Here is a 6570-nt window from a genome sequence, read left to right on the forward strand (position 1 = left end):
AGAAGCCGCTGAATTTTCTTTCTTCATTTTGGGATTTCTACATTCCTTCTTCATGTGTCCAGACAACCCACAATTCTAACACTTTAATTTTCCTTTGTCCTTGCCCTTGGATTTGGATCTAGGTCTTGAGGATCCTGTACCTCTCTCAGAATCTCTGCCCCTCGTAATCAGTGCATTGGAAGATGCCCCCATGTCGCCATTTAGCTTTCTCATAGCCTTCCCTTGAAGGGCTGAGATAACGGTGTCAACACTTAGGGTTTTATTGCGGTGCACATCGTGTCCCTAAAAGACTCATATGATGCAGGAAGAGAATTCAACAATATACATGCTTGTTTCTCATCTTTGACCACTTCCTCCATATCCAGCAATTTGCATATCAATTTATTAAAGTTGATGATATGGGTTTCTAGATCTCCACCCTCTGCCATCTTGAAGGAATAACACTGTATCTTCAAGTGTAGGCGATTTTTAGAGGACTTCTTTGCATATATGTTCTCTAACTTCGCCCACAAAGCAGCCGCAGTTTTCTCCCTCAAAACATTATAGAGAACCTCATCCGTGAGACATAAACGGATAGAGGCTAAAGCATTACTATCAAGGTTTTCCCATTTATCATCTTTCATGGTAGATTTTCGCTCCTTAAGAGCCTTAATCTCGCCTTACTAAGTTAACAGGCTAATCATTTTAACCTTCCATAACTCAAAATTATTTTTGCCTGAGTACTTCTCAATTCAAACTTGCCGTTTCCCATTATTACTAATCCTGCAGATTCAGATCTGTGCCACAACGATTGCTCTGATACCACTTGTTGGGGATTTGCTTTGCGGAATCATACAAATATAGATCTATGATAGTAATTCAATAGTAACAAACAATCACAGAAGAACACAAAGTTTTAACATGGAAAACCCTTGCGGGAAAAAACCACGGCACAAAGCGATAGAAATCCACTATGAAAAGAAAGTTACAAGAGAGAAAACTTACCCGATTCAAACAACCTTGAATCTTACCCTTGTTACACCCTTTGATAACCCTAGAACCCCTTTAGAAAACTTTAGAATAATTTCCCATCCCTTTTGAAAATACCCTAGGGACCCTTATTTATAGTTTAGGCAACTTCCTTTCGCACCTTGCGAAAGACTGACTCAAATTTCCACAGTCCGCGTTAGATTCGGAAATAAATCTGCATAACTACGACTAGTCGAGCTGAGACTACGACTGGTTGTAGGACCCCTACGACCGGTCGAGTAATCCCTACGACCGGTCGTGAATCCCGGACGCCAAAGAAGAAAGCTTCCTGGACTTTGAGTTGAGCGGGCTACGACCGGTCGAGCAATCCCTACGACCGGTCGTAGGCGGTGAAGACTTTCTGACAACACTAACCAACCATGGACCTAGAACTCCTCGAAAAGTCTCCCTATTGAGTCTCGTTTTCAGATGTATTGAGATCAGTGTCCCTTTTACTTTTCTTAATGGTTCAAAAGGTCAATTTGAAAAGGAATTTTCTTTATAACTGTCTACCTTTTAAGATATTACTAAACAAACACATGCTTTCAAAATATTTAAAATAAAACAATTTGTGTATAAGGACCACCTTTATGTATGTGTGTGATCCATACTGTCCATCCATTTACCAATATCATTTTATGTCATAAGATCAAAAAAATGAGCCAGACCTGAAAATCAGGTGGGACTCTACCACAGGATACGATGGTAGTAAAATGCCTACCTTTAAAAACAGGTTGAGACCTTAGAAGTTTGGACCACGCTGATTTTGTGTTTTTCATTCGTCAATGTCTGTGTGGCCTTATCAACAGGTTGGATTGTCGTCGAAATCATCAGGGGTGTAAAGCACGGAGAAGTTGGATGAGAGGACTGAGACTTGGCTGCTACCCTATGACCAGCAATGTTGGTGTGACCCTGATGGGAGGGCTTACCTCGATAATGAAATGTATATCCATGCTGTTCATCTATTTTTATGGCTTATTTTAAGATTTTAGGCTATCATAAAAAAAAGTGAGCAGATACAAATTTCAAGGGGACCACACCAAATGAAACATTGGTTATTGATTGTTAAAAACCTTTTGTGAGCCACAAAAGTTTTTGGATCATGCTGATATTTGATTTTCCTTTCATCCAAGTCTGTGTGAGATTATCAAGAGGTTGGATGGTAAAAGTTAATTACGGTGTGATCGACAATCACTGTTTCCTGTGATGTGGTCTACCTGAAATGTATATCTTATTCATTTTTTAGATTACAGCTTAAAATAAGTTGGAAAAACAGATGGACGTACGGCGTGGGTATATGTTGGATACATCTAAGTGTACCCTACCATTAGGGTCACACCCACATCTATGTTTCCTAGTGTGGTTTGTCTACATTAAAGTCACAGGGATTTCCGGTGCTTCTCATTGGTCCACGTCATTGACGATGACCCAGGCTCACAAAAGCCCATTTTCTCTCCTCCGAATAGATTGCTACAAAATATAACTTTTAACGTGTTGATCTTCTCTCAGCCCCACCATGATTTATGTGTTAGATCTACACTGTCAATCAGATTTTCCAAATCATTATACAGCATGAGCCCAAACCAAATGTCCAATATACCACATCACATAAAGTAGCTGTGATTGAATGAACTGCAGTTGAAACCTTTCCGTGCCAACCGTAAGATTTATTTGCCATCTGAATCTAACCTGATCCATATGCAGACCTATAAAGGTAAAACACAAATATCAACTTGAGTAGAGCTTGCTGTGACCTCTTGGTTTTTAGCCTCATTTCTTAGAATGACCTAAAAATTAGATGAACGGTGTGGATCTAAGAAATGCATCATCGTGGGCTCATACAAAATTCACGGGTCAAGAAATTTTGTTGCTTGTTGGCATGAGTAGAAGAAAATAAGAAGTGTTGACATGTTCAGTGGCCTATCATGATATGTGTCAGATCCACACCGTTCATCCATGTTCCCATATTTTTTAGGGTACGAGACTACAAATAAGGCAGATTCAAGGTTAAAGTGGGCCACAGTACCGGAGGAAACAGTGGGAATTGGATGCATATCGTTGAAAACTTTTTGGGCCAAAGAAGGCTATGATCAAGCTGATATTTGTTATTTCCCTTCACCGGACTCTATGTAACCTTATAAAGAGGTTAGATGGCAAATAAATCTCACAGTGGACGTAAGAAGGCTTTCACTGTAGTCATTCAATCCCTACCTTTTGAGGTGTGGTCCTCTTGAGCTTTATATGTGCCTTATTTTTAGGCTCATGCTCTAAAATGTCGTAGAAAAATTAATGGACGATCTGGATCTAAAAAATAAACTATGGTGGGGCTTAAGTGAGAACGAGAGAGGAGAGAGTCATGGAAACAAGAGAAAAGATGATTCACTGGGGTTTTACTTAGAGCAGAGGGTCCGTTGATATTTTTACCCGAGAGAATGACAACAGTTGAATCATTTTCAAAAATATGGTTCATAAACCATATAAACCCTAATGGCATATGATGGCAGGTGGCTGGTTCTCTAGCGGTCAAACCTGAGGGGTTGTTTGGTGTGAGACCCGCCCCGAGTTCGCATGTGGGCATGTGTGTGTGTGAGTATGCATTCCGTCCATCTCGATCCCGCGATCCTACCGGTCGAATCCCGGCGACCCGTGACCCTTGGATAGTGTTTGCGGTCATCCGTGAGCCCATCATGAAGACCCGACTCGGATCGAGTTGAGACCTATACCATTGTGACCGCATCGTCGTTGCGATTCCAACGACGCGTCTTGTGCATTCATCCGACTTATAGATCAAAAGTTGTGAGCATTTCATCATGTGGCCCACTTTTTGTACAAAAGCATATGGACCACTCTCGGGCACAAGTTCCCATGCACACCACCCACACACACTACAATTCCCATGGAATAAACACTACCCATCCTAAACACTACCCACACCTAACCTACCCTAGCAAGCATTGTTTGTATCACCATAGGTTATGATTTCTTTCTCTAACCAAGGAGGGAGAGTAATGATGACTCCCCTACAACCTTTCCTTTCTCTCTCTCCTCCTTCATTCTCTCATTTTCCTCTTTCATGGAAGAATTTCCAGCCCTCCCTCTCCCAATTTCCAGCAACTTTCCCTTCCTTTCTTCCTCCATCTAGCCATCACAAACTCATCTTGACCATTGAACCTTTAAGCTTGGAGCTTGGAGTACCTAGTGTTGGTGGTAGCTTGAAGATTCAAGGTGGGTGATTATAATTGTTGATCTTATTTTCTAACCTTTGATCTTTTTCTTTCTAGATGGATCATATGGGACCCACCAATCCATGGTGGGGATCCCATTTGATCCCATGGATGTGGCCCTTTGGCCCATCCTACATGCATGTCATGATCCATGATGGGGCCATTCTCCATGGACCCCATCATGATGTATTTTATAATCCACTCCATCTTAAGGTCATCTAGACCCTAAGGATCATGTTGGGATGGCATCCCAACCATCCATAACAATTATATATCATGCATGTAGTGATTTTTTGTTGCATGTAAAATCAATGTAGTTGTATGGGTATGATTCACTCTTGGGAGGGCCCACTAGTGGCGGGGCCCTACCCCCATGGCCGGATTACTCTATTTCCTTCTTCTCTTTTCTCTGATGTATGGATGATAGTGTGTGTGTGGCCCATTTATAGTGGGCCTTGGATGTCCCAAAATAAATAAAAATAAAAATCCAGCAAGGTGGGATGTTCTTATCACCTAACTCCATGATCATCGGACACCTTAATCAAATGCATGCAAGTGTCCTAGTTCTAGTATGTGATTTGGACTTATGTGGGGCCCACTGAGGAAGGCCACACACCCTTTTTATGGCTGAGATTATTGAGATATAGGCTGATGTGTCCAGCCATGTATTGCTGTCCAAAAACTTGGACTGTTGCATGGATTGTCATGTTCAATCTTTGGCATGGATTTTTGGATCATGATTGTCATCATTTTCTTTATAAGTATGGAGTGTAATGAGAAGGTGTGGACCCCACCATGAGGTGTGATGGGTCATACCTCAGATGGTCCATGATATGGTACCCAAAAAGGAGGCCCATAGGGGTGGGCGGTCCACCTTGTTGGGCTGTCCAACCCACATGTATGGAGGGAAAACATACACTTGAGCTTGGTTTCTCTGAAGGATGGGCCACTTTTATGGACCCCACCTTACCTTATTTTATGAAGAAAATACTAAACCTCCATTTTTCCCCTCTTGGATGAAGGTTGGGCCCACCTTATTGGGTAAACAATGCATGGACAGCAACATCCCTTCCTGGACAGATTGAAATTCTTAATTTAATTAAAATATTTATGAGTATCCAAAAATCATAAAATTTTACAGAGAGGTGGTTCACTTATGGTAGGACCCACCTACAAAATTTTGGGGCCAATGGACACCTGTACACACCATGGTGGTGGCTGGACTGGCCCATTACAATACGGTGTCCAGATCAGTCCGATTTTTAGGACAGATTGATTTCTTTAAATAAATTAAAATATTTATATATGTCTAAAAATTTTGAAATTTTGTGGAGATATGTTCCACCCATTCTAGGACCCACTTACCAAATTTCAGGGCCAATGGACCTCTGTGTACACCATGGCAAGGGCCGGACTGGCCCACCACGTTGGGACGTCCAGGTCAGTCCGATTTTCTGGACAGTCTATTTTATTTAAATAAATTAAAATATTTCCAAGTGTCCAAAAATCTTGAAATTTTGTGTGGGTGTAGGTCACCTATGGAAGTATCACTCTGTAAAATTTCAGATCCAAAATACATTTGAGTTGCCCGTGGTGTGGCTGGAAGTGGTCTGCTAGGCAAGGACGCCCAGGCTGGGGCATCTAGCCTGCTTCGTGGGCCCACCTCGATGTGTTGAATGTCCCACCACCCATCCATGTAGGGTCCTTAGGGGATTGATCATACTTGCCCCCTTTTTATTCAATTAGAACACATTAGGTGGATTTTTGGGCCATATACCCCAGGCCCATAGGACTGCCTACACATGGGACATCCCTGCCTTAGGCTACTGCTGGGCTTGCATTCTAACAGTCTGGCCCATTTCATATATGTATTGTATATCCTCTCTCATCTGGTGGGGCCCACAGTGATGTGTGTGAGCCATCCAGAATTAATTATACTAAGAAATACTTCTAATACTGAACTCCAACCAACCCAGAAATTTGGGTGGGCTGGAATTTGGCATTGAGCCCAATAATTGTTGCCTATAGATGTTCTTTGGGGCAATATGGCTCACTAGATTTGAGGAGGATTTATGTCAGTATCTTATCATCTTAATTTTTATTTTTTGGGCTTAATTAGTGTATGATTAAAGGCCCATCCCAAATAGGATTCTTCTTGGGCTAGTCTCTTAGTCAAGTAAGGGCCTTATAGCCTTGGTTGGGCTAGAACTTTTGATAGGCCCATTGAACCCTTGGGTCCTATATTTACCATGTCATTGTGATGGGCCTTATGGGCCAAATACTCAAGTAGTTGGGCCCTTGTTTGCCCACTATAATAAATTCATACTTGGGCCGAGAT

Source organism: Magnolia sinica, chromosome 16 (assembly GCF_029962835.1).
Source record: "Magnolia sinica isolate HGM2019 chromosome 16, MsV1, whole genome shotgun sequence".
Classification (NCBI taxonomy): Eukaryota; Viridiplantae; Streptophyta; class Magnoliopsida; order Magnoliales; family Magnoliaceae; genus Magnolia; species Magnolia sinica.